This window comes from Aquarana catesbeiana, linkage group LG09 (assembly GCF_042186555.1).
Source record: "Aquarana catesbeiana isolate 2022-GZ linkage group LG09, ASM4218655v1, whole genome shotgun sequence".
Classification (NCBI taxonomy): Eukaryota; Metazoa; Chordata; class Amphibia; order Anura; family Ranidae; genus Aquarana; species Aquarana catesbeiana.
Window position 1 is genome coordinate 191,861,818 of NC_133332.1, and position 22,563 is coordinate 191,884,380.

The following is a 22,563-nucleotide window of genomic DNA, read 5'->3' on the forward strand; positions in this document are numbered from 1 at the left end:
AAATTGCACAGGAAAGCACGGCCCGTTCCTGTCTAATTTATGTGTGGGTATGGTGTGAACCGGCCCTTAGTGTCTATAGTGCAGACCACTCTACAGAGTACAAAAAAAAAACCCTCTACCCAGTACAAATCAACCCTCACCCCCTAAGCCCATATCCTGTACAGATTTTCCCGAACATCGCTAAATCCCCCCACCCAGCCCACACCCTCAGCACAGAGCCCCCTAGCAGAAGCCCCTCAGTACAGACCTCTCAGGACAGACTACCCTTTCCAGCACAGATGGACTCTTGCAGGCACAGATGGATCTCCCCCGCAAAGATCCTGACAACATAGACCCTGCAGTACAAAGGACCCCACAACACAGTCCGTCCCCCCAGCACAGACCGAAACACAGTCCGTTCCCCCCAGGACAGACTGACTCCCCCCCAAGCACAGACAACCTCAGTACAGATGGACCCCCCTAGCACAGACTGACCTCTTCCAGCAAAGACCCCTTAGTACAGGTCCCCCCCGCCCATCAAAAAACCCTCAATACAGACTCCCCTCCCCAGCACAGACCCCTCAGTACAGACTGACTCCCCTAAAGTTCCTAAATCCCTCATCCCTGCCCCCCACTCCTCAGTACAGACACCCCTGAAACCCCCTATATACTGCCCCCAGGTGCAGAACCTTCAGTCCAGACACCCCCTCATCCCCTCTTTCCCCCCCAAGTACAGAATCTTTACTAATGCTTGGTTCACATATATGCGGGTGCGGGAATACTTGTAAACCTGTGCTGCAGCACTGTTCAATGCACAGAAAAAGTTATCAGATGGCCACAACACCCACAGCAAATCCACACCTGATGCAGACTGCACCCACCTAATTATGTCATTGGGTAAGAGAACCTATTCCTGAAATTGAGCGCCCAGGGGGTTGGCAATATGCATGTGTATTTTAGGTAGGTAATAGAAAACAGGAATTTTAGGTGCCTTGTTTGTGGTTAAATTGAATTCTGCTTAATTGAGGATTTAATTCTCTACTTTTTAAGTTTAGTGTATTTATTTCTAGTATAACATTTAATTAAGTTTAAAAACTTCTAATTTTTCTAAACGTATTTATGTAACCTAATAATCTTTTCAGTTCTCTATTGTAATCTTCTCAATTGAGTAAAACAATTGTCTGCTGGGCAGCTTATTAGATCTTCATTAGTAGCTAAATATCTAATCACTCTTTTTTTTTATCTATTTAACTTAACTGTATCTGAGTACCACAAAAGTGAAAACACGATTTTATTCATTTTTAATATTTAAAGCAAACGTACACATCTAGCCAGGTCTCCATGATTCACATAGCATTTACTTCCTAGAATTCACCTGCCCTTAGGCAGGAGGGCGTGCTTAGCTGAAAAAGTCCATCCCCCCTCCTCCACATGAAAGAAAAATAAATGCCATGAAGACTCTCGAGATGTATAACATAATTTTGGGTCCAGGCCAAATATCAGGAAGCAACATTATGTTTTTCGTTATATAGTATTTAATGAGCTTAACAAAACTATAATTGTTCTAGGTTGTTTATATGTATTGTTTTTAGGTTTATAAATTCCTAAACAGATTTTTTTAAGATGTTTGTTCTTTAAAATCTTTTGTTTATGAATAATACATGATAAACCCATGACAAAGGATTCCCTGAGCATCATGGATTTAAAAAAAAAGAACACAGCAGAAGCTGATACATTTGGTTGTATGTGTTTAAATTGAACCTTGACTTATTGAGCTCTGTTAACAGGCATTTATCAGCAAAGCAGGTAAGGGTGGTTTGGGAAAAAAGCCTAGAGATCCATCTGCTGATTTAATTAATGAATAAAATACATGTGCAATATTTAATTTATGGCTTTCCCCAAAAAAAGAAGTAAAATTTTTGTTACCTGTAAAATCCTTTTCTTTGAGTACATTACGGGAAACAGAGAATCTTCATATTCATAATGACAGGGTTATGCTGGCACCTTTAGGTGATTGACAACTGGAAAGACAGGAAGTCCCTTTCCAGTTGTAACCCCTCCTCATTAGGCCAGGCAGGATCTCTGTGTCCCGTAATGTACTCAAAGAAAATTAAAATTATTTTAGAGGACAAGCATCTTCATATTAATAATGACAGGGATGGGCTAAAGCAATGAAATGACGGGAGGGCACACCACAACCAACTACTGACCACCAACCTCAAAAAGGTAAGAACCTCGCATAGCAGCCTGCAAGACACGACGACCTAAAGAAGCATCCTTAGCAGCATGAACATCCACTTGATAAACCTTACTGAAGGTATGAATTGAAACCTGAGCTACCAAAACCTGGTGATGATTAGCCCAGGAAACCTCAACACTCCTAGTAGAAAAAGCTTTTTACAAGAAAAGGTGGAATCTCACCCTTTAAGACATAAGCCTAATGCCCCGTACACACGGTCGGATTTTCCGATGGAAAATGTGTGATAGGACCTTGTCGGAAATTCCAACGGTGTGTAGGCTCCATCACACATTTTCCATCGGATTTTCCGACACACAAAGTTTGAGAGCAGGATATAAAATTTTCCGACAACAAAATCCGTTGTCGGAAATTCCGATCGTGTGTACACAAATCCGACGGACAAAGTGCCACGCATGCTCAGAATAAATAAAGAGATGAAAGCTATTGGCCACTGCCCCGTTTATAGTCCCGACGTACGCGTTTTACGTCACCGCGTTTAGAACGATCGGATTTTCCGACAACTTTGTGTGACCGTGTGTATGCAAGACAAGTTTGAGCCAACATCCGTCGCAAAAAATCCTAGGATTTTGTTGTCGGAATGTCCGAATAAAGTCCGACCATGTGTACGGGGCATTAGACGTACATTGCTGGATCCATCAAGAAATAGAAGATTTAGAAGCTGCGAGACCCTTCTTTGGGCTCTCAGGAAGCACAAAGTGGAAATCAGACTACCTGACAGCAGCAGCTGGATCCAGGTAACACCCTACGGCATGAACCACAAAGTGTTTAAAGCTTTGTCCCTCATCATCTGGACAGAAGTACAATATCCTGGTTCAGATGCGACAAAGAAACCACCTAATGCAAAAGGGATGCCTTTGGCCATAAAATCACCTTGCTCTGATGGAGTTTCAGGAACAGCTCCTACAGGAAAGAACAGTCAACTGCAAAAGTCTGCAAGCCTAAATAATGGATACTGGGAAAATAAACTTCCAAGTCAGATGGACTAAAGAAATATCCAGAACTGGTTCAAATGGAGATTGCTGCAAAAACAGAAAGCCCTAGGTTGACGTCCCATGGCTTGAACAGTCTCTTAAATGGTGGAACAATGTTGGTAACACCTTCAACAAAAGCCCACACCAAAGAATGTGAAGCAATCAGTTTCCCATTGAACTTCGACCTGACTCAAGGCCAGCCCCTGTTGTACTCCTGAATGAAGGAAAGTCAGAATAAGACCAACCACATACTTACGAAAGTGCATCACCAGAAAGAGCGCATTGAATACCAGCTGTTCCATTGTTAAACTGGCAGCCTCATTGCAGCTTGAACTCAATAGGTAGTAAGCACTGAGGCCATGGTGAGATTAAACAAAATCCTATTTTATTAAGATCAAACCAAATTCCATGCTGAATATATCTTAGCAAAACCACTTGTGCAGTAATTATATAAGGCTTACATGATCCCTGTTGGTAACATGCTCAGCTGCTGTGGTGGATGGATAGCTCAAAGCTCTCAGTCCTGCAATGTGGGGTAGTGCTGTGCACTTGTGTCCCCAGATGGAAAGAAGACTATAAAATAATCTGGCAGCCACTGGGGTCCCAGAAATTATGTCACACAGTGACCGGAAGTAACACTCTGTACACTCAAAAGTGTCTTTCGAGGCGCTAGAAGGAGCTGCTGTGTAGGACTTCACAATAGAGACACAGCTGCAATGCACCAGGGAAAGGTGGGGAAAAGCTGGTTGCTATGACATGTTTTGGGGCATGCCCCTTCCTCAAGTCATCCCTTAAAAATCACATGCTTGACGAAGGGGTCCTGTGTGGCTCTGAAGAAAAATTGCACTTGATCCTTTGTGATGTGATCTTCCTGCAATAAAAGTTTTGGATGACATTTGATGATTAATGCCGTGCTGGCGGATACAGTATGTGCTTTGACCACTAGCTAGGGTGCGGATACCAGCATAAGGTATATCCAAGCACTCATCATTCCTGCTGCAGGACTCTACTTAAGGGGTTCAAACTTCACCCCGCAAAGCAGGCTTTATCACATGGGCTTTCTCTACTCCCCCACAGGGGATCAGTGCCCTGGACATATATAGCACCCTACTGGTCCACAAGGCAATATATCATTGCACAAGGTAACGTTATGCAGGTTCCAGTGCCAATCGGCAACATTACAGGCTGTCCTTGTGTATCCAGTGCAGGGCCTGGGTACCAATGCTCTGAGCATCGAAAAAGCCATTAGACATGGATCCAGATAATGCCAGTCTCCTAATCCTAGCTGGACCCGTTGAGAGCTGCATAGACATAGCCAATCACCTAAAAAACTAGAGCCTGACCTAACAGCGAGGGGTTCGTTTTTTTTCCTTTTTTGCAAGTGTCCAATCACCTGAAGGTGCCAGCATAACCCTGTTGTTTCAAATATAAAAACGATCTGTGTCCAAGGATGCATAAAAAAGAAACTATTGTTTTAATGTATCTTATATTTCTGGCTATAATAAGGAAGGGAAATAAATTATTTAACACATACGTTCATCTGTCCCTGGATTATTATTGGTGGTTTGGCATGTCACACCGCTTTGCTAAAAATAAACCTATTTTGTTCTGTATTGGATTTCAATACACAGATGACATCTAATCCTTAAAAATAATGCTTAGTAAATATGAATTCTGTGTTGGTTACAATCTCAAAAAAAGGATATTGGAAAGAATATAGATTTTCTTTTTTGTATATTTCTTATAACTGCAGTTGTAGACACCAGGCTAATGACCTCTAATAATAAATGTTCTATGTGATATTCATGATAATTGACAGATAATACATTAGTTCAATATCCTGTCCATCATCTTTTAGGCTAGGTATGTATAAGGGAGCAGAACAAAACAGATACAGTAGTTACATAAAAATGTATTGTTTTACAGGTAACATACAGTAAACTAAACACAGTAACTTTGTGGCTTTTAAATCACTGCTGAATGTCTGAAACATATAGCTTTGCTGTGTCTATTACAGACTCCCATAATGTTATATGTGGTTTTCATTCAGGAAAGTCCATTTATTCCAAAATCAAACGTTAAACGCTCATTTTTTAAAAGTGTTTTCAAACATTTGTCATGTCTTCGAATGTACTAGGAATTTCTGCACAATTGTTCATATGAATGTTCTTACAAATGTTTGAAAATCTGCTAGTGTATGGCCAGCTTTACTCCAATATTTTGTGGTATATTCAGAGAACTTAAAGGGTAACTCCACTTTCGTGGAAAAAAAATTGCAACCAAAAAAAAAAAAACATAATGTAGCATATATAATTGCGACACAAGTCATATTGTAATAGAATGTTATTAAAAATGACCTTTCCTTTTCAATTTGCAGCTCTGTTAATCTATGTGAAATGCAATGCAATATGGCTACTAGAAGGTGTTCTGCACACAGAATGTGTACAGAATGCCCCCAGATATGTCATTCCCTGCTTGTGTGATTGGCTCACTGATTTTCCCAGAAGTCTGCACTAAGATACAAGTCAGATTTTTGGCATCCCCTGCAACAAAAATTTCATTTTTGGCGAGATGCACCCAATGTAAAAATCACATCTAAAGGGATGCAGACCCTGCAGTTTTCCTCATTAGCACTTTGCAGGCTCAGCAGCTGGTTGAAAATTAAGAGACCACTCCCATTAGACTCACTGTGCCAGTGGCGGCCCGCCCCCCCCATTCATGCATCCGGCCCCCTCATCAAAATGCGGGGAGTCGGACGCATGTATTTCAATGTTTTTGTATTTTTAAGGACATGATTAGAGCCTGAGGCATTGGTTATTAATATTGAGAACCAGCCGTCACTGCACTGAGCACATGGATGCAGACAAACACACAGGGATTTCTTCACAATAACAAAAGGTAGAAATCTGCAACAGAGTTTGTTACAATCCTGCAATGTACATATTTCACCCAGAGGGGAATGTTTTTTTCTCAACAAAAGTGGAGTTACTCTTTAACAGAAGACTAACCTAAACTTTGCCACCCAGTATTGAGCTATATAAAACCTTCTGTGGATAATGTCACAGAAGACAAATGTATCAGGGTTGTCTCAAATCAGTAACCATAGATGACAAAAGAAGAACTGTGTCTCCTTAGGGAGTGGAATAGCACCTTTAAGAATGGAACCAAGGTTATGTATAATGTTGCAGGGGCTATTTTGAAGAGAGGCATACAGGAAGCAAAATACGCTCATAAGAGGAAAGTTTAAGAATATTTCAATTAAAATGAAGTGCTGGAGGGATGGAGGGGCATACAGCACATTACACATTACATAGGAAAAAATCAAATGGAAGTGAACTCCAGCATTTCACTGGCTAGGAACTAAATAGGTATTTTACATGCTTTGAGGTTACATTACCCCAGTGTGACATGGAACATTTACCAGGTCCTGGTAATTTTAAACTCACCGTGCACGAATATGAGGTGAGCAGGTGTTTAAGGCCGTAAATACAAGGAAATGGTCAGCTTTAATTCTAACAGGACTCATAAATATGAGCATCATCAGTAATGTCCTCATCTATCTATACCCTATCTGCTTAATGATGTCAGGAGCAGGTCCTAAAAGCATAATGCAGAGATATATAAAATACTTCTCCTAACTCTGAATTGTGCACAGAACATCAACAATACTGACTTCTATGTTCCCCAGTCATATTGATTGCTTCACTGGAGATACCTTGAGACCATTAGCTGACTATGTTAATCCTATAAAAACCAAGGCAGTCCTAGTTACTGCTAAAAAGACAGGCTAGTGCAGCCCTAGACCAATGGTAAACATTAACTTGCCACATTTTTCAGAACGCTCACAATTGCCTTCAGAAGTCACCTACTTAGTAAATACAGTCCATCTGTGTGTAATTTAATCTCAGTATAAATACAGCTATTCTGTTAAGCTCTCAGAGGTTTGTAAGAGAACCTTAGTGAACAAACAGCATCCTGAAGGCCAAGGAACACACCAGACAGGTCAGGGATAAAGTTGTTGAGAAGTTTAAAGCAGGGTTAGGTTATAAAAAAAATCCCAAGCTTTTAATATCTCATAAAGCACTGTTTAATCCATTATCCGAAAATGGAAAGAGTATGGCACAACTGTAAAACTACCAAGACTTGGCTGTCCACCTAAACTGACAGGCTGGGCAAGGAGAGCATTAATCAGAGAAGCAGCCAAGAGGCCCTTGGTAACTCTGGAGGAGCTGCAGAGATCCGTAGCTTAGGTGGGAGAATCTGTCCAAAGGACAACTATTAGTCGTGCACACCACAAATCTGGCCTTTATGGAAGAGTGGCAAGAAGAAAGCCATTGATAAAAGAAAGACATAAGAAGTCCCATTTGCAGTTTGCGAGAAGCCATGTAGGGGACACAGCAAACATGTGGAAGAAGGTGCTCTGGTCAGATGAGACCAAAATTTAACTTTTTGGCCTAAAAGAAAAATGCTATGTGTGGCAGAAAGCTAACACTACACATCACCCTGAACACACCATCCCCACTGTGGAACATGGTGGTGGCAGCAGCATGTTGTGGGGATGCATTTCTTCAGCAGGGACAGGGAAGCTGGTCAGAGTTGATGGGAAGATGGATGGAGCCAAATACAGGGCAACTTTAGAAGAAAACCTGTTAGAGTCTGCAAAAGACTTAGGACTGGGGCAGAGATTCACCTTCCAGCAGGACAACGACCCTAAACATACAGCCAGAGCTAGTTTTTTTCTTTACCAATTTGTTTGTCATATACCAAAAAGTCTTGAAGATATGTTTACATCTATGTTGTAAGATTGCTTTACTTTCTCTTAATTTTGCTTGTGCTTTACTCTATATCGCCGGCTCCCAATTGAGGAAGTTTTGTATTTTAGTAAATAAAGCATTAACATTAAGAGAAATGTATAGTTTTTTCCTCAAATAATCTATTTTGATTGTGAACTGGTTTAAAACTGCTGTGCTCAGTGTTTAAATATATTGTACGATAATAGCAGTGTCATTAATGTGCACAGGTTTGCTCATTGCTCAGGCCTTTCAAGCAGAGATGAGTTTAAATTCATGTAATGAGAGGGTTTGAGTTATGACAGAGAACTTCTTTTCCTGGCTCGGCTGCCCCCTGTCACATTACATCTAAAGCTAGCAGGAGTTTTTTTGTCATTGTACTGAGCTTTGTAATAGAACAAAACCCTGCAAGTTGTTCAAAGGCTTCAAGACACACAGATCTCAGGAAGGAAGATCAATGGAGCTCAGAGCCGGGATTTAACGAAGCATGTAACAAATGGCAAAGGAAAGAAATACTTTTTCACACATATACTCAATCCAAACCAGCCCGAGCCCGAGGGTCATGCAAAATTTTTAAAACCATTCACTGGAACATTTTGCCCCAGAATTCAATGAGTTGTGGAAAATGGCAGTGGGAATCAAAGTACTGAAAAAAAACAGTGTTTCAAACTGTTCGCCCTGTATTGGAAAAACTGGAACATAAATCACCATTTTGCTTCAACGCACACAACAAAGAACATCTTTAGCATTTGTTTTTGTTTGAGAGATGATTTTACTACTTTACTCCTCTTTTATGTGTCTACATCTAATACACCAAAAATAAATTCTTAATATGCTTTAAAGTGTATAACTAAATGCTGCCTTACTGAGGTTTGCACAAAATACACAATATTTTTTACATTATTACGGGACTGAGGTCTTAGTCCTATGCCCAACCTGCCTCCAGGGGGACATGGGAATCCTTTGTATCTAGTTTATTGACAGTGACCTTCTCAGCATTTGTGGCCCTACTCAAAGTTATGCTACTGCTTATTTTGCTCTTGGTGCCGTTTAACTTTGCAAGCCTCAGCTCTTAAAGTAGGGGAATCTTCAGGAGATTTTTCTGGTTAAATTCTAGTATAGTATAGTATTTCTAGTATAGTGCTTATCCATGAGGGAGCCGCTGATGTATGGGTTCCCTGATTCTAGATGACAACTCCTTCCGGCAATGCCACACCCTCCGATACTCTATTATTGAAGAAGGAAAATGTATTTGGGTTGACCAATCAATGACAACAGCAACAAAAAATGGCAACCGCAATAAACAATCACAAATTAACACAAACGTACAATACATAGAAGACAGTGCAAAGCCCAAATATTTCTGGATTGAAGCCCCTCTCTAAATATCCATACTCTAAATCTTTGGAGGTCCTAACTAAAGGCTGAAAGGTCCTAGAGTCTCTCCAAAACACTTCCCACTGGCCAGTGTTTTAAACATTGGCCTAGAGTCCTGCGTGCTCAAGTAAATTTGCGATCCCACGGTAAAGAGTGCAAATTCCCAAGCTAAGTCCCAAGTTAGGGTGGCACCATCCCTTTAAAAAAAGGGTGATGAGGTTGCAGCCAGTGGCCTCTCACCACTATGCAGTCTATTGTGAAGCCTCCTCTAGTTTTCTGGTGTACAGAACCTGTGGTGTTAGCTGCAGCTATAAACACTGTAGTGACAATCTCTTACAAAGCCAGTGACACCCCGCTCCTTCAGCTGGCTGTATCTCTACGACAGCAGTGGCCTCTAAGCAAATGCACAGCTCTCCCTCTCCCCTGTATTTTTTTAGTGTGAAATGTGGCTTCAAAAATTGTTTGGGGCTCCCACATACATCCCAAGATGGGGAGAACCCCAGACAAAGAGTGGGACTTTAAAATGTGCCAAAATAAGGGAAAAGTATAAGTAACAACAATAATTTGAAATACATTTTTTTTATTATAAAATCAGATAAAACCACCGTCCAATTGTTAAAAAACATTAATATCAAATCCAGTTACAACATATTCCTATCTTTATACAAGAATTGTTATAGTATATCAGCATGTAGAATCAACAGGTTTCACATAAATAGCTTCTTCAGGATCCAGGCTGAAATTTACATACAGGAGATGGCTAAAGAAATTGACAAAAAAAACAATATCACATATAATTTCATAATAAATACAAAACATTATGAAATTGTTAAATCAAGAAAAAATGACCCAACAAAAGAAGAAAAGAGTTCAGAAAAAAAGGGAGGGGGTGTAAAAGAAAACACCCCCATCTTGCTTCTCCAAGGTCCCTACTCTCCCCTCCCCCAATCTACATGTGGGTTCAGACGTAGAAGTCTAGGAAAAGGGGAAACCCATGTGGCTTCCTTTTATTCCTGTTTTGTTTTGTTTTTTTGTTTTTTTAGCAAAGCTGAATTGCACTTTTGTTTTCAGGACACTGGTTCTTTTCCCTCAATGGACATTTCATCATTGTTCACTTTTATTTTATACGTGTGTTTATGTAGCAATTTTTCTTTATCATAATTTTTATGTGTGCATTTTTTTTTCCTCCAGCCCTGATGAAGAGGAATTGTGTGGCCCACAAAATTCATTGCCAGTCCTTTGCCATGCTTGTTGTAAATAGTTGAATAATAAAGACTTTTGGACTCCTAGGGACATTTCGTTTGGCACTCTATTTTACCTATTGCACTTGAATTTCTTAGCTCAAATGAATATCCTCTCCTGGGGGATCCATGTGAGTTGTCAAAAAAAAAAAAAAGGCCAGTTGGGCTCAAGTCATGACTTTGTACACATTTTGATAACCTGTGAAAATTCATATTCAGCACTACTCTGCCACAAACATTTGAATTCCTGCTTGTAGTGGCTTACACAATTGCTGCATGTCACTGGATCTGCTGACAACCCAGTAGGACTAGTTTGTGCCATCTTCCCAAGTTGCTTAATGATCCTCTCTGCTAGCAGAGTCACCATTACCTGCAACTGGGACGCTTCTGCCTTCAGTGCAGCTACTTCAAAGGCAACCTCTACTACATCTACTGAACCAACTAAAGCCCACACCCCAGTCAATGAGCCAGCTGTGGTCCTGTTGATTTCAAGCATGACTTCCTCTTCTCTAACTACCTTAATGGTTTTTGGATACCTAAGCAAGGTCCCCTTTTTCGAAGTCTTCAACTGGATCCAGATCAGGTCAGAATGTGGGGCACCTCTCAAGAGCTGTTTCATTCTAGCTTGATCTACACTTCCAGGATCAAGTCCTTTTTTGAGCACTATTGGGTACAGCATCTTGTTCAGTCACCTGGTGCTTGAAATCTGGTCAAAGGCTTTCTCTGTTCACTCAAATTCTTTTTGTAGCATGTTAAAGTAGTCATAAGCTGTACAGATCTTCCTAGTGAACTTCAGATTTCTGACGGCCTCCGCAACAGTTCCTCTCAAGCTCTCTGTGATCATTGTTTTTTTTGAGCTTCTGACGCATCACATTCTTCCAAAGCCTTCACAGCCTGTTCCATTGACATCTCATCTTCTCCAGTGGGAACCAGCTGTGTCCCAGAGAAGATTCTTACTATTCTGTAGTCTGCTTCAGAATGGACAGCACTAGCCTTCATAACACCTGGTTATGAAGTCTCCCAGGGTGGTGAAGAATTTGGCCCCTGTGGTGACTGAGGTTGCTGATACAGAAGACCTTTCTGTCAGTGTTGCCTGACTTGTGCTCTCTGGATTGGTGTCCGACACTCTGAGCTGAACTAAATGAGCCTCAATACCATTAGTCAACTGCAGACTAGCTCCTTGGAAACAGATTGGGATTCCTCCCCTCCACTTTTTGCCTGGTTCAGTTTTAAGTCCAACACAAACACCCATTGTTCTGGAGCTAAGGCCATCACTACCCGATGAATCTGTCCTTTTTCCCAGGTGACTCCAGTGGATAATTTCACGTATTGTTCAGGAAATGTTATGATTATGTACACCAGGGATGTCCAACCTTTTGATCTTTCTGGGCCACATTGGAAGATGAGGAATTGTCTTGGACCACACAATAACGAGCACTGATATGGATAATGTACCGATCTGAGTAACAAAACTTCATTTTTTGTAATTTTTTTTATAAACGTAAGAGAGGGCATAAAGAGTTTTTAGGATGTAAAGAGTTTGGGATGGGGAATCTACACTTAACTGATAAGTTCACCTTTTGGGGAAATTATTAAATGTGCATATTTTAACAGAAACAAAAATTTGAATTTATTATTTTTTCCCACAGCATTGCACCCATAATTAGTGGATCATGGGTGCAATGTCAGGCTCCTGCAGAAAAGCCCTTCAGCTTTCAGTCCATACCTCTATATGTGCTGTCAGTTTGAAAGTTGCAGGGCTTCTGAATGTGCTCATTAGCTCCCTTGCAGTTCATTGAGAACTACAATCTGCCTGCCACAGTGGAAGATTAGATTTGTAGTTCATTCAACATCACAGATCCCTGTGAATTAATTAGGCAGCTGTGAGGACGGAGCCCTTCACAGCCGTGATGTTTTTGCAAAGCAACAATGGGTGCAGGGAGAGGAACCCTCGCCCGCTGTTACGGGAGGAAGGGGGAATTGCTGAAGCATATCACACACTACACCCTACATATGGGTGTGACATGTACATGTACTGTGTACAGGTAAACTTAGCCTTTAAGAGAGAAAGGGAACTATCAAAGGCCCTTTTATCCAGATATGGCATTAAGGCTGCATTTTAATCTTTGCTAAGAACAAGTATCCCTTGGGCGTGAGTATGAATGAGTTGTAGTAGATGGGTGAAACTTGGAACTTGTTTGTTGTTTGGAGCATAATATGTAACTATGGTGAGTAGTGGACATTCAGGCATCCTACTAAAAGCAAATACCTTTCTTCTTGGTCCTGGATAGATTGATCTAGAGCAGGCATGTCCAAAGTACGGCCCGTGGGCCAATCACGGCCTGTGTTCCAGTTTTGAACGGCCCGCCTGGTGAGTTGGACATGTATATCTTTTGTGGCCCCCAATGAATCCCCGAGCACCGGGGGCCACAAAAGATAAACATGCTGGCTGCCTTGGAGGGGACGGGACGAGTTCCGTACATACAGGTGAATTTCCTGTTTGCACAGCGGCCTCTGTAATAGGAAGTCCCGTCTCCTGCGCTGCCATTGGATGACTGTTCTGTCCATCAAAAGGAGGTGGGACTTTCTGTTAAAGAGGCCACCAAGAAAACAGATTCTGCTGTATGTAATCTGTTGGCGCTCATCCCGCCCCCTCCCTGTTCCATCCGAGGTTGCAGATGTGCATCAATCAGGTTGCACTGATGGCAATGGTGAGTCTGCATTCCTGGCAATGGGGGTGCTGCATTCCTGGTAATGGTAAGGCATGGCAATGATAAGGTTACATTCATGACAACAGTGGGGCTGCATTCATGACAACGGTGGTGCTGCATTCATGGCAATGGTGGGTCTGCATTCATGGCAATGGTGGGTCTGCATTCATGGCAACGAGGGGTCTGCATTCATGGCAACGAGGGGTCTGCATTCATGGCAATGGTGGGTCTGCATTCATGGCAACGGTGAGGCTGCAGATGGGCACTGACCCTTATCTTGCTTTACAGTTCTTTATTTAAAATTGTATTTTTCCCTGAAATTTCCCTCTTAAAGGTGCATGTTAAACGCCGATAAATACGGTATATCCAAATAACAAGCCCAAGCTCATCTCTTCACCACACACAGCCACAAAGGCAAGATAATTCTTGTTGGGCAGTGTATTAGTGCTCGAACAAACACACAGACCGAATTTTAATGGTTCAAAGAATTTCAGGCAAAATGGTTGGCCCTCACGCACGTTCACTTCATCAAATCTGGCCCTCTTTCAAAACTGTTTGGACCTGGACCTTTGATCTAGAGTAAAGGGAAAGTTCTTCCTGAAGTCCATGAGGACCCTTCTTTGTTTAGTAGAGGCACTGGCCATAAACACCAAGGATTTAGATGCATTGACGTATCTGGGGCAGGAGTTGTGGAGAAGTGGGTTTCCTGCGGGAAAACGATGTCCACCTGAAAAGATATAACTCAACACACAGCCATTAACGTCTAAACCGCTGGCAACAAAAGTGAGTACACCCCTAAGTGAAAATGTTCAAACTGGGCCCAAAGTGTCGATATTTTGTGTGACCACCATTGTTTTCCAGTACTGCCTTAACCCTCTTGGGCATGGAGTTCACCAGATCTTCACAGGTTTCCACTGGAGTCCTCTTCCACTCCTCCATGATGACATCACAGAGCTGGTGGATATTAGAGACCTTGCGCTCCTCCACCTTCCGTTTGAGGATGCCCCACAGATGCTCAATAGGGTTTAGATCTGGAGACATGCCTAGCCAGTCCATCACCTTTAGCCTCAGCTTCTTTAGCAAGGCAGTGGTCATCTTGGAGGTGTGTTTGGTGTCGTTATGTTGGAATATTGCCCTGCAGCCCAGTCTCCGAAGGGAGGGGATCATGCTGTGCTTCAGTATGTCACAGTACATGTTGGCATTCATGGTTCCCTCAATGAACTGTAGCTCCCCAGTGCCAGCAGCACTCATGCAGCCCCAGACCATGACACTCCCACCACCATGCTTGACTGTAGGCAAGACACACTTGTCTTTGTACTCCTCACCTGGGTGCCACCACACACGCTTGACACCATCTGAACCAAATACGTTTATCTTGGTCTCATCAGACCACAGGACGTGGTTCCAGTAATCCATGTCCCTAGTCTGCTTGTCTTCAGCAAACTGTTTGAGGGCGTTCTTGTGCATCATCTTTAGAAGAGGCTTCCTTCTGGGACAACAGCCATGCAGACCAATTTGATGCAGTGTGCAGCATATGGTCTGAGCACTGACAGGCAGGACCTCTCACCCCTTCAACCTTTGCAGCAATGCTGGCAGCACTCATACATCTATTTCCCAAAGAAAACCTCTGGATATGACGCTGAGCATGTGCACTCAACTTCTTTGGCTGACCATGGCGAGGCCTGTTCTGAGTGAAACCTGTCCTGTTAAACTGCTGTTTGGTCTTGGCCACCATGCTACAGCTCAGTTTCAGGGTCTTGCCAATCTTCTTATAGCCTAGGTCATCTTTATGTAGAGCAACAATTCTTTTTTTCAGATCCTCAGAGAGTTCTTTGCCATGAGGTGCCATGTTAATGTTCCAGTGACCAATATGAGAGAGTGAGAGCGATAACACCAAATTTAACACACCTGCTCCCCATTCACACCTGAGGCCTTGTAACACTAATGAGTCACATGACATCGGGGAGGGAAAATGGCTAAGTGGGCCCAATTTGGACATTTTCACTTAGGGGTGTACTCCCTTTTTTTGCCAGTGGTTTAGACATTAATGGTTGTGTGTTGAGTTATTTTGAGGAGACAGCAAATTTACACTGTTATACAAGCTGTACACTCACTACTTTACATTGTAGCAAAGTGTAATCTCTTCAGTGTTGTCACATGAAAAGATATAATAAAATAATTACAAAAATATGAGGGGTATACTCATGCGTGCGATACTGTGTGTGTGTAGCACTTGTAACACTAACGAGTCACATGACACCGGGGAGGAAAAATGGCTAATTGGGCCCAATTTGGACATTTTGACTTAGGGATGTACTCACTTTTGTTGCCAGCGGTTTAGACATTAAAGTGGTTGTAAACCCTGTTACACCACTTTAACCTACAGGTAAGCCCATAATAAGACTTACCTGTAGGCACCGTGAATATTTCCTAAACTTGTCCTGTTTAGGAGATATTCACTGTATCAGCATGTGCCGACCTCATCGGCACATGCGCACTGAAGAAACGGCTCACTCGTGCCGTTTTTTCAGGACTTGTGCCATGACCGGCGGCTCCCACGCACATACGCAGGAGTGACGTCATTGCGGCTCTGGCCAATCACAGCGCCGGAGGCCACAAACCCAAAAATAACTCCGGGAGACATGTCTCCGGTCACATCGGTGTACGAGGACCACTGCAACAGCTTCGATCTAAGGTAAGTATGTCATAATGAGCTAGTATGCGATGCATACTAGTTCATTATGCCTTTGTCTTGCAGGTTGTTTTTTTTTGTTTTGTTTTTAGAGTTTACAACCACTTTAATGGCTGTGTGTTGAGTTATTTTGAGGGGACAGCAAATTTTGTTATACAAGCTGTACACTCACTACTTTACATTGTAGCAAAGTGTCATTTCTTCAGTGTTGTCACATGAAAAGATAAAATTAAATATTTACAAAAATGTGAGGGGTGTACTCACTTTTGTGAGATACTGTAGATTACAGACCAATATGCAAATGTAAGCAACAGCCTGTGAAAATAATACTATATTAAAAGTAATGCAAACATAATAAAAATAAGAAAAAAGCTACTCTTATAATATTTGCATATAAACATTAAAGTACCAAGGTGTTTATGTATGATGAAGTAATGAATAGTACAGGTCTGGGAAAGAAACTGCACTTCAATCTGTTTTTTCTGTGTTTTGATTGCTCTGTATCTTTTTCTGACAGAAGTGGCATAAACACGCCATATCCTGGGTGAGTTGAATCTTTGTTGATGCTGCTAGCCTTTTTATTTTTCTGCTAGATATCCCAAGTAGGGACACATACCTGAAGTAAAGTGTATAGAGAAAGCACTCTGATAGTGTCACAATTAGCGTTTTGGGGCCCTCATTCATCTTGGAAGCATGAATCCTGGATGATAAACAATATGAGTTAAAGTGATACTAAAGTCTTGTTTATTTTTTTCCTTAAAAATAATAAACATGTTATTCTTACCTGCTCTGTGCAGTGGTTTTGCACAGAGCAGCTCAGATCCTCCTCTTCTGGGGTCCCACTTCGGTGCTCCTGGCCCCTCCCTCCTGTAGAGTGCCCCCACAGCAAGCAGCTTGCTGTGGGGGCACCTGAGCCAAGCAGTAGCTCCGTGTATCAATTCAGACATGGAGCCACGATTCGATTGTCTAGCTGATGTTGATTGACAGCAGCGGAAGCCAATGGTGCCGCTGCTGTGTCTCAGACAATCAGGAGGAGCCTGTAGTTCATTAAGTACTATTGGGGCCGTACCATTGCTGGATAGAGAGGGGGCTCAAGTATTAGGGGGGCTGCTACACACAGAAGGTTTTTATCTTAATGCATCGACTGCATTAAGATAAAAAACCTTCTGCCTTTACAACCACTTTAATACTATCTGGTAAGGTGTGTAGTTATATAGCACCCCAGATGATCATAGGAATTGTAGTTTATCAGCACAGGTTGCCCCATCTGGGTCAGTGATGGTGATATATACAAACTCTGGTCCAGCAAGGGCAGTGAAACCACTCCCTGACCAAGATAAGGGACCTCAGAACTTTTTAAAATAATATTGCCCCAAATGCCATTAGGTTAAGAGGAGGATGAGCAATATAAACATTCAGGACTATTAGCCCCAGAATGGTGGAGGGGTGTAATGTACAGCTCCCAATTCTTGGTTGCCATGGGAATCTGAGGTAGGTACCGGTGAAAACAATCAGAGAGCGAGTTCCCAAAGCGTCATAGAGCGAAAACTTAATTGAGGGGCAAAGTGGAAGACTTGGTGCTAAGTCTGCAATGTGTTTGTAGGAGTAGACTTAGAAGAGGAGTTAGTGCCTAAAGCTCAAGCAACCTGCAGAAGTCCAGCTTTCATGTGGTAGTAATGGATTTTAACCACTATACCCTCGGAGGTCCATTGGGAATGCATCTGGATCATCTAGCTAGTTTAGTATGCTTATATAGGCAGCTAAAATTTGAGCATGTAATAAAAGCCAGGTCAAAAATTCATAAATCATCTTTATGATATATATATATATATATATATATATATATATATATATATTATATATATATATTTTCTTTGTAACACAGGCATACTTATACCTCTTGGATACATGAATTGAATAGATAAAGTACTTAACAAATGACTCAGGAAAAACAGGATGGCAACGGAGAGGTGAAAAACTTGGTAATGTAATACAGTTTTGAAGAAAACATTGGCATGATTCCACTGGGTATTAAACAATGTTGTTTTAGTTGAGCCCTGTTTCTCAGGGCTCAACTAAAACATTATTAAATCTAGAGGAAATATCTTGAAATAAAGTTCAAATATTATGAAATACACTTGGTTACTGTGCTAGGTTATGTTTTGCACGCTAGAACAATTATAACTGAAAATCTTAAATTACAGAGGAACTTAAAGTATAACTGAAGGCAAAACTTTTTTTTTTTCGTTTTGGATAGAGAGGAGAGGGATTAGAATGCCTGTCAGTTTTTAATGCTGTCTGTGTCCCCATTAGGGAGCTTCACCATCTCCATTTGTCCTGTTTACCATTATTATTGAAAGTGAAAGAAAAATCCCAAATTTTGGGTTGTCTCTAGAAAAGTAATAGTGGTGAAATTTTCCAATGGGAACACTAGTTCTGGTGACCTGGGGCCCGCAAGAGATTTAAACCGCTGGCCTTTTTTTTTGGAACCTGCAAGGTAAAGCCATAATGTACTAGTATGCATCTCATACTAGCACACTATGTTAAACTTTCCTTAAAAGGAAGCCCTCCCATGCCAAGAAGTCAGCTCTGCAGGGGCTCCCATCTTTCTTCGGTCTTGTTTCCGGGTTTGTGGACTCCGACTCTGTGATTGGCCGGAGCCATAATGATGTCACTCCCACGCATGCATGCAGGAGCCACTGTTCACGGCACAGGACTCTGAAGGAACGGCACGGGCGGCCGTTCCATTAGAGCACATGTGCCAGTGATTTCACTGGCTGCATGTAATGTAAATATCTCCTGAACGGTGCACGTTTAGGAGATGTTTACACTACCTAAAAGGTAAGCCTTTTTATAGGTAAAAGCAAAAGATGGAAATTTACTTCCACTTTAATTTGCAGGGATTTCCTCCCACTTCCTGTTTTGGCTATGGGACAGGAAGTGAAGGTAAATCTTTCCACAGAGGGCAAAAATAAACCATACAGGGGTTATAATCCTCTCTTACTCTATCCAAAATGGAAAAAAAAAGTTTTGCCTATAGTTCTGCTTTAACTCTTAAAGCTGTGCCCAAAAAAGGCAGACAGAGATCAAAGCACTAGTCACCAGTATTGCCTATGGCCTCCCCAGGGGCGTATTTACTGTGAGGTAAACAAGGTGTTTGCCTTGGGCGGCATTTTTCAGGGGGCACGGCACCGCCCCCCAGGCAGAAGGACTACTGTGTACGTGCTGCGGTGCTCTCTCCTGGGATACACAGCTCTCAGCTCCACCGCCGCCTCTTCAAAACTCTGCCAGAGCTGCAGAGTGTGGGCGCTAGGCCAGGATTAGGGGTGGACTGGGCACTTGTGCACTGGGGATCGGAGGCTTCTGAAGCACAATACTCCTGCCTCGCATAGGCTCCCACAACCTCCCCACCGATCTGGGAGCCTCCAGGCTGTTCCTCAGCGCTGCTTGCCGGTAAGAAGAGCCGGCACAGGCAGAGGAGAGAGCACACGTGTCCTGAGCATAGTGAGCTGGAAGCTCACACACAAAACTCTGTTCTCTCCTTTAACTCCTGTAGCTGCACAGGCGCCCTGATCCCTTGCAATTCCTACTCTTCACTACCAGATTCCTGGCGCTCCCCAACACCCTGGGATGCCCAAGGGCAGGCTGCCAGCACCCAAAAAGCCACCAGTGGATCAGCGGAAGCATTTGGGGAGGGTGCTTAAGTAGTCCCTTGTGCCTGCAGGTATGGTGCCTTCTGCTGTCCCCTCTGCCACCGTCTCCCCAGATCTGTCAGCTTGGAGATGGTGGAGATGAAGATGGCAGCAATTACCTCCACCTCTGGAGTGGAGGGGGTTTGTGAAGAGGTGAGAGCTATGAAGAGTGTGTGTGGGGGGGATTTGTGAAGAGTGGGGGGAGGGTGGTTGTGAAGAGGAAAGAGCTATGAAGAGTGGGGGGAATATGTGAAGAGTGGGGGGGGTGAAGAGGTGAGAGCTGTGAAGAGTGGGGGGGTACTTGTGAAGTGTGGAGGGGGTTTGTGAAGAGGTGAGAGCTGTGAAGAGTGAGGGGGGAGGGGATTTGCAAATAGGGGAATTTGTAAAGAGTTGGGGAGTTTACAGATGAAGGGTGATTCGTAAACAGGAGATATAAGTATGCTTGATTTTAGCCTTGCCTAGGGCAGCACAAAACCAAAATACACCACTGGGCCTCCCTGCAGCTGTTCTTGCCCCCATTAATGACGAACCAGACTTGTGATGCCTTGTTCTGCACTAAATCTCGGTATGGGGTTGATCATCTTGGTAGAGACAGGGCTTTGCTTCCCTTATGTTAGAGCCTCCAGCAAGGAGAACACTGAGCAGCACAGTAGTGACATCACCAAATTTCACCCCTGAGATTAGCAGTCAAAGACAGCAGTGCCTTAGATCTCAAATTTTAGTTATACAGCCATGAAGCTATAGGCAAAGGATTGTCTAAACACCCTGATATACCAGGACATTGGGAATTTAAGAAAAAAAAAATCAATATTTTAGGGTACTGCTTACATGCAATTAACATGTCTAAATGTTCTTCATTGTTTGCATTGTCTATTGAGAAGCCACAATCCCACCTGTACAGCAGTGTGGATGTGGGTATGAAAAGGCCTCAGACAGCTCTCCTTCGCAGGTCATTCCCCCTGATACGTTTTGCCCCACCCACCGAGGCTTAGTCATAGACTAAGCCATGACTAAGCCCTGGTGGGCGGGGCAAAACACATCATTTACGTGGCCTGCCAAGGAGAGCTGTCTGAAACCATGTCATATTCACATCCACACTGCTGTAGGGCTCGAGGGGGGCTTCTTAATATGCAATGCATTCATCATTGGAGGATAAGTGAATACAATTGCGGGCACCCCTATCTCTGAGGACCAGAAGGAAATGGCTCATCTCTTAGCTTTGGTGGTGCTCTAAGTTCCATTACACTTCACTGTTTTTGTTTAATCTGAACACCAGGCAAAATGTTAATTACAGAGACAAAACACATATATTATAGCTATTTTACCTACTAAAGGATTTGTATTCTTGTCCATAGGGTTTTAAAATACACCCAGCTCTGCCACTAAGCACATCTCTGTCTTGCAGGGCTGGGGACCTGAATTTTCTTCTTTCACTTAGTTTTTTTTGACGTTTTAAACAAATGGTTTAGTACACATTATACAGTGCAAATGAAGAATACATTCCAATAAATTAATGTCCAAAATCGTAAACAATAGGGTACGACCTAGGTGCTTAATTTGCAAGAAACTAATTAGCATAGAATGGGAGATGATCTTGCTGTATTAAGATGTGTTAAATGTTAGCAGGGTAATCAGGGTAATCAAAGCAATAGCACACTCAATGATCCACAGCCCATACAAACAGCACAGGAGCCTAGTAAAATCCATCCGGGGAAGGCCCTTCCTGAAGAGGGAAAGTAAGAAAAAAGGGGATGTTCCATCACACATTTAGCCTTGGAGCAGGCTTTAAATAGTACGAGTTCAGCTGAACTCACACGATTTCAACCCGGCTATGCAGTCTGACTTTGGGAGGCGATTTGACAGACATCTGTGGTGGGTTTCTGCACAGATGTCTATATAAATCACCTCCCAAAGTCGCCAAAAGTTATACAGAAACTACTTTTGGGAATCAGTGTGGCGTCGCAAACTCGGCTTCACACCGATTTGGACGGTGCCATTGTCAGCAATTGCCGCCGATTTGGCATGCAATTTGACATGCCAAATCGATTCAATGTGAACCTAGGCTAAAGGTTATAAAAGAAAAGAAGCCAAAAAAGAAGGTAAAAGGCCGTCCAGGAGAAAAAAATAGTTAGAAAAAGAAGGGGGGGGGGATAAAAAAAAAAAAAATCAGTCATGGCCAGGATAAGGGAGGAAAGTGCATTGAGGGCTAAGGGAGATCAGAAGGGTAGTAGAAAAGAAAAGGAATAGAAGAGGGACCAAAAACAATGAAAGGGAATGGGAAAAGGGGGGGGGGGTTGGGGATGGGGTACCCCAGGGCTCTTGTCGACCATATAAAGAGTGACGGTAGTTCTAGGAAGTGGGAGGTCATTGAGATGGAGGGAAGCGGTCAAGGCAGGGATGCCAAAGGGGACCTGCTGCAGTTCAATAACATTTACAGGTCTTGTTCCTCCCTAGCCTGTGACTGGACAGTGAAAGGAAGAGCAGCAGAATGATGAGCCCTTTTCTCTGTCACTTGGCTGTCTTCTCCTACTCCTATCAGCATGCTCCTTGCACTGTAGCACACCTTATTTGCTCCTTGTGCCACTTCTACCTGATGGTAGATGTTCATTTTGGGACTTTTTTTCAATAAAGGACTTGTCAAAAGTTTGATTGTGTTTTTGTTTTTCTAGGGTACATTTTTTTTTTGTGTGAATGAGTAGGGATATTTCGTACCTCTTCCTCCTTTACATTGGGGGGGGGGGGGGGGGTAGCTTTTGGGTCTCCTTATTTTTAAAGGGGGCTTCCAGATTCTAATAAGCCTTCCACCTGCAGACTCTCACAATCACTGGGCCAGGTTGTGGGGAACAGGCC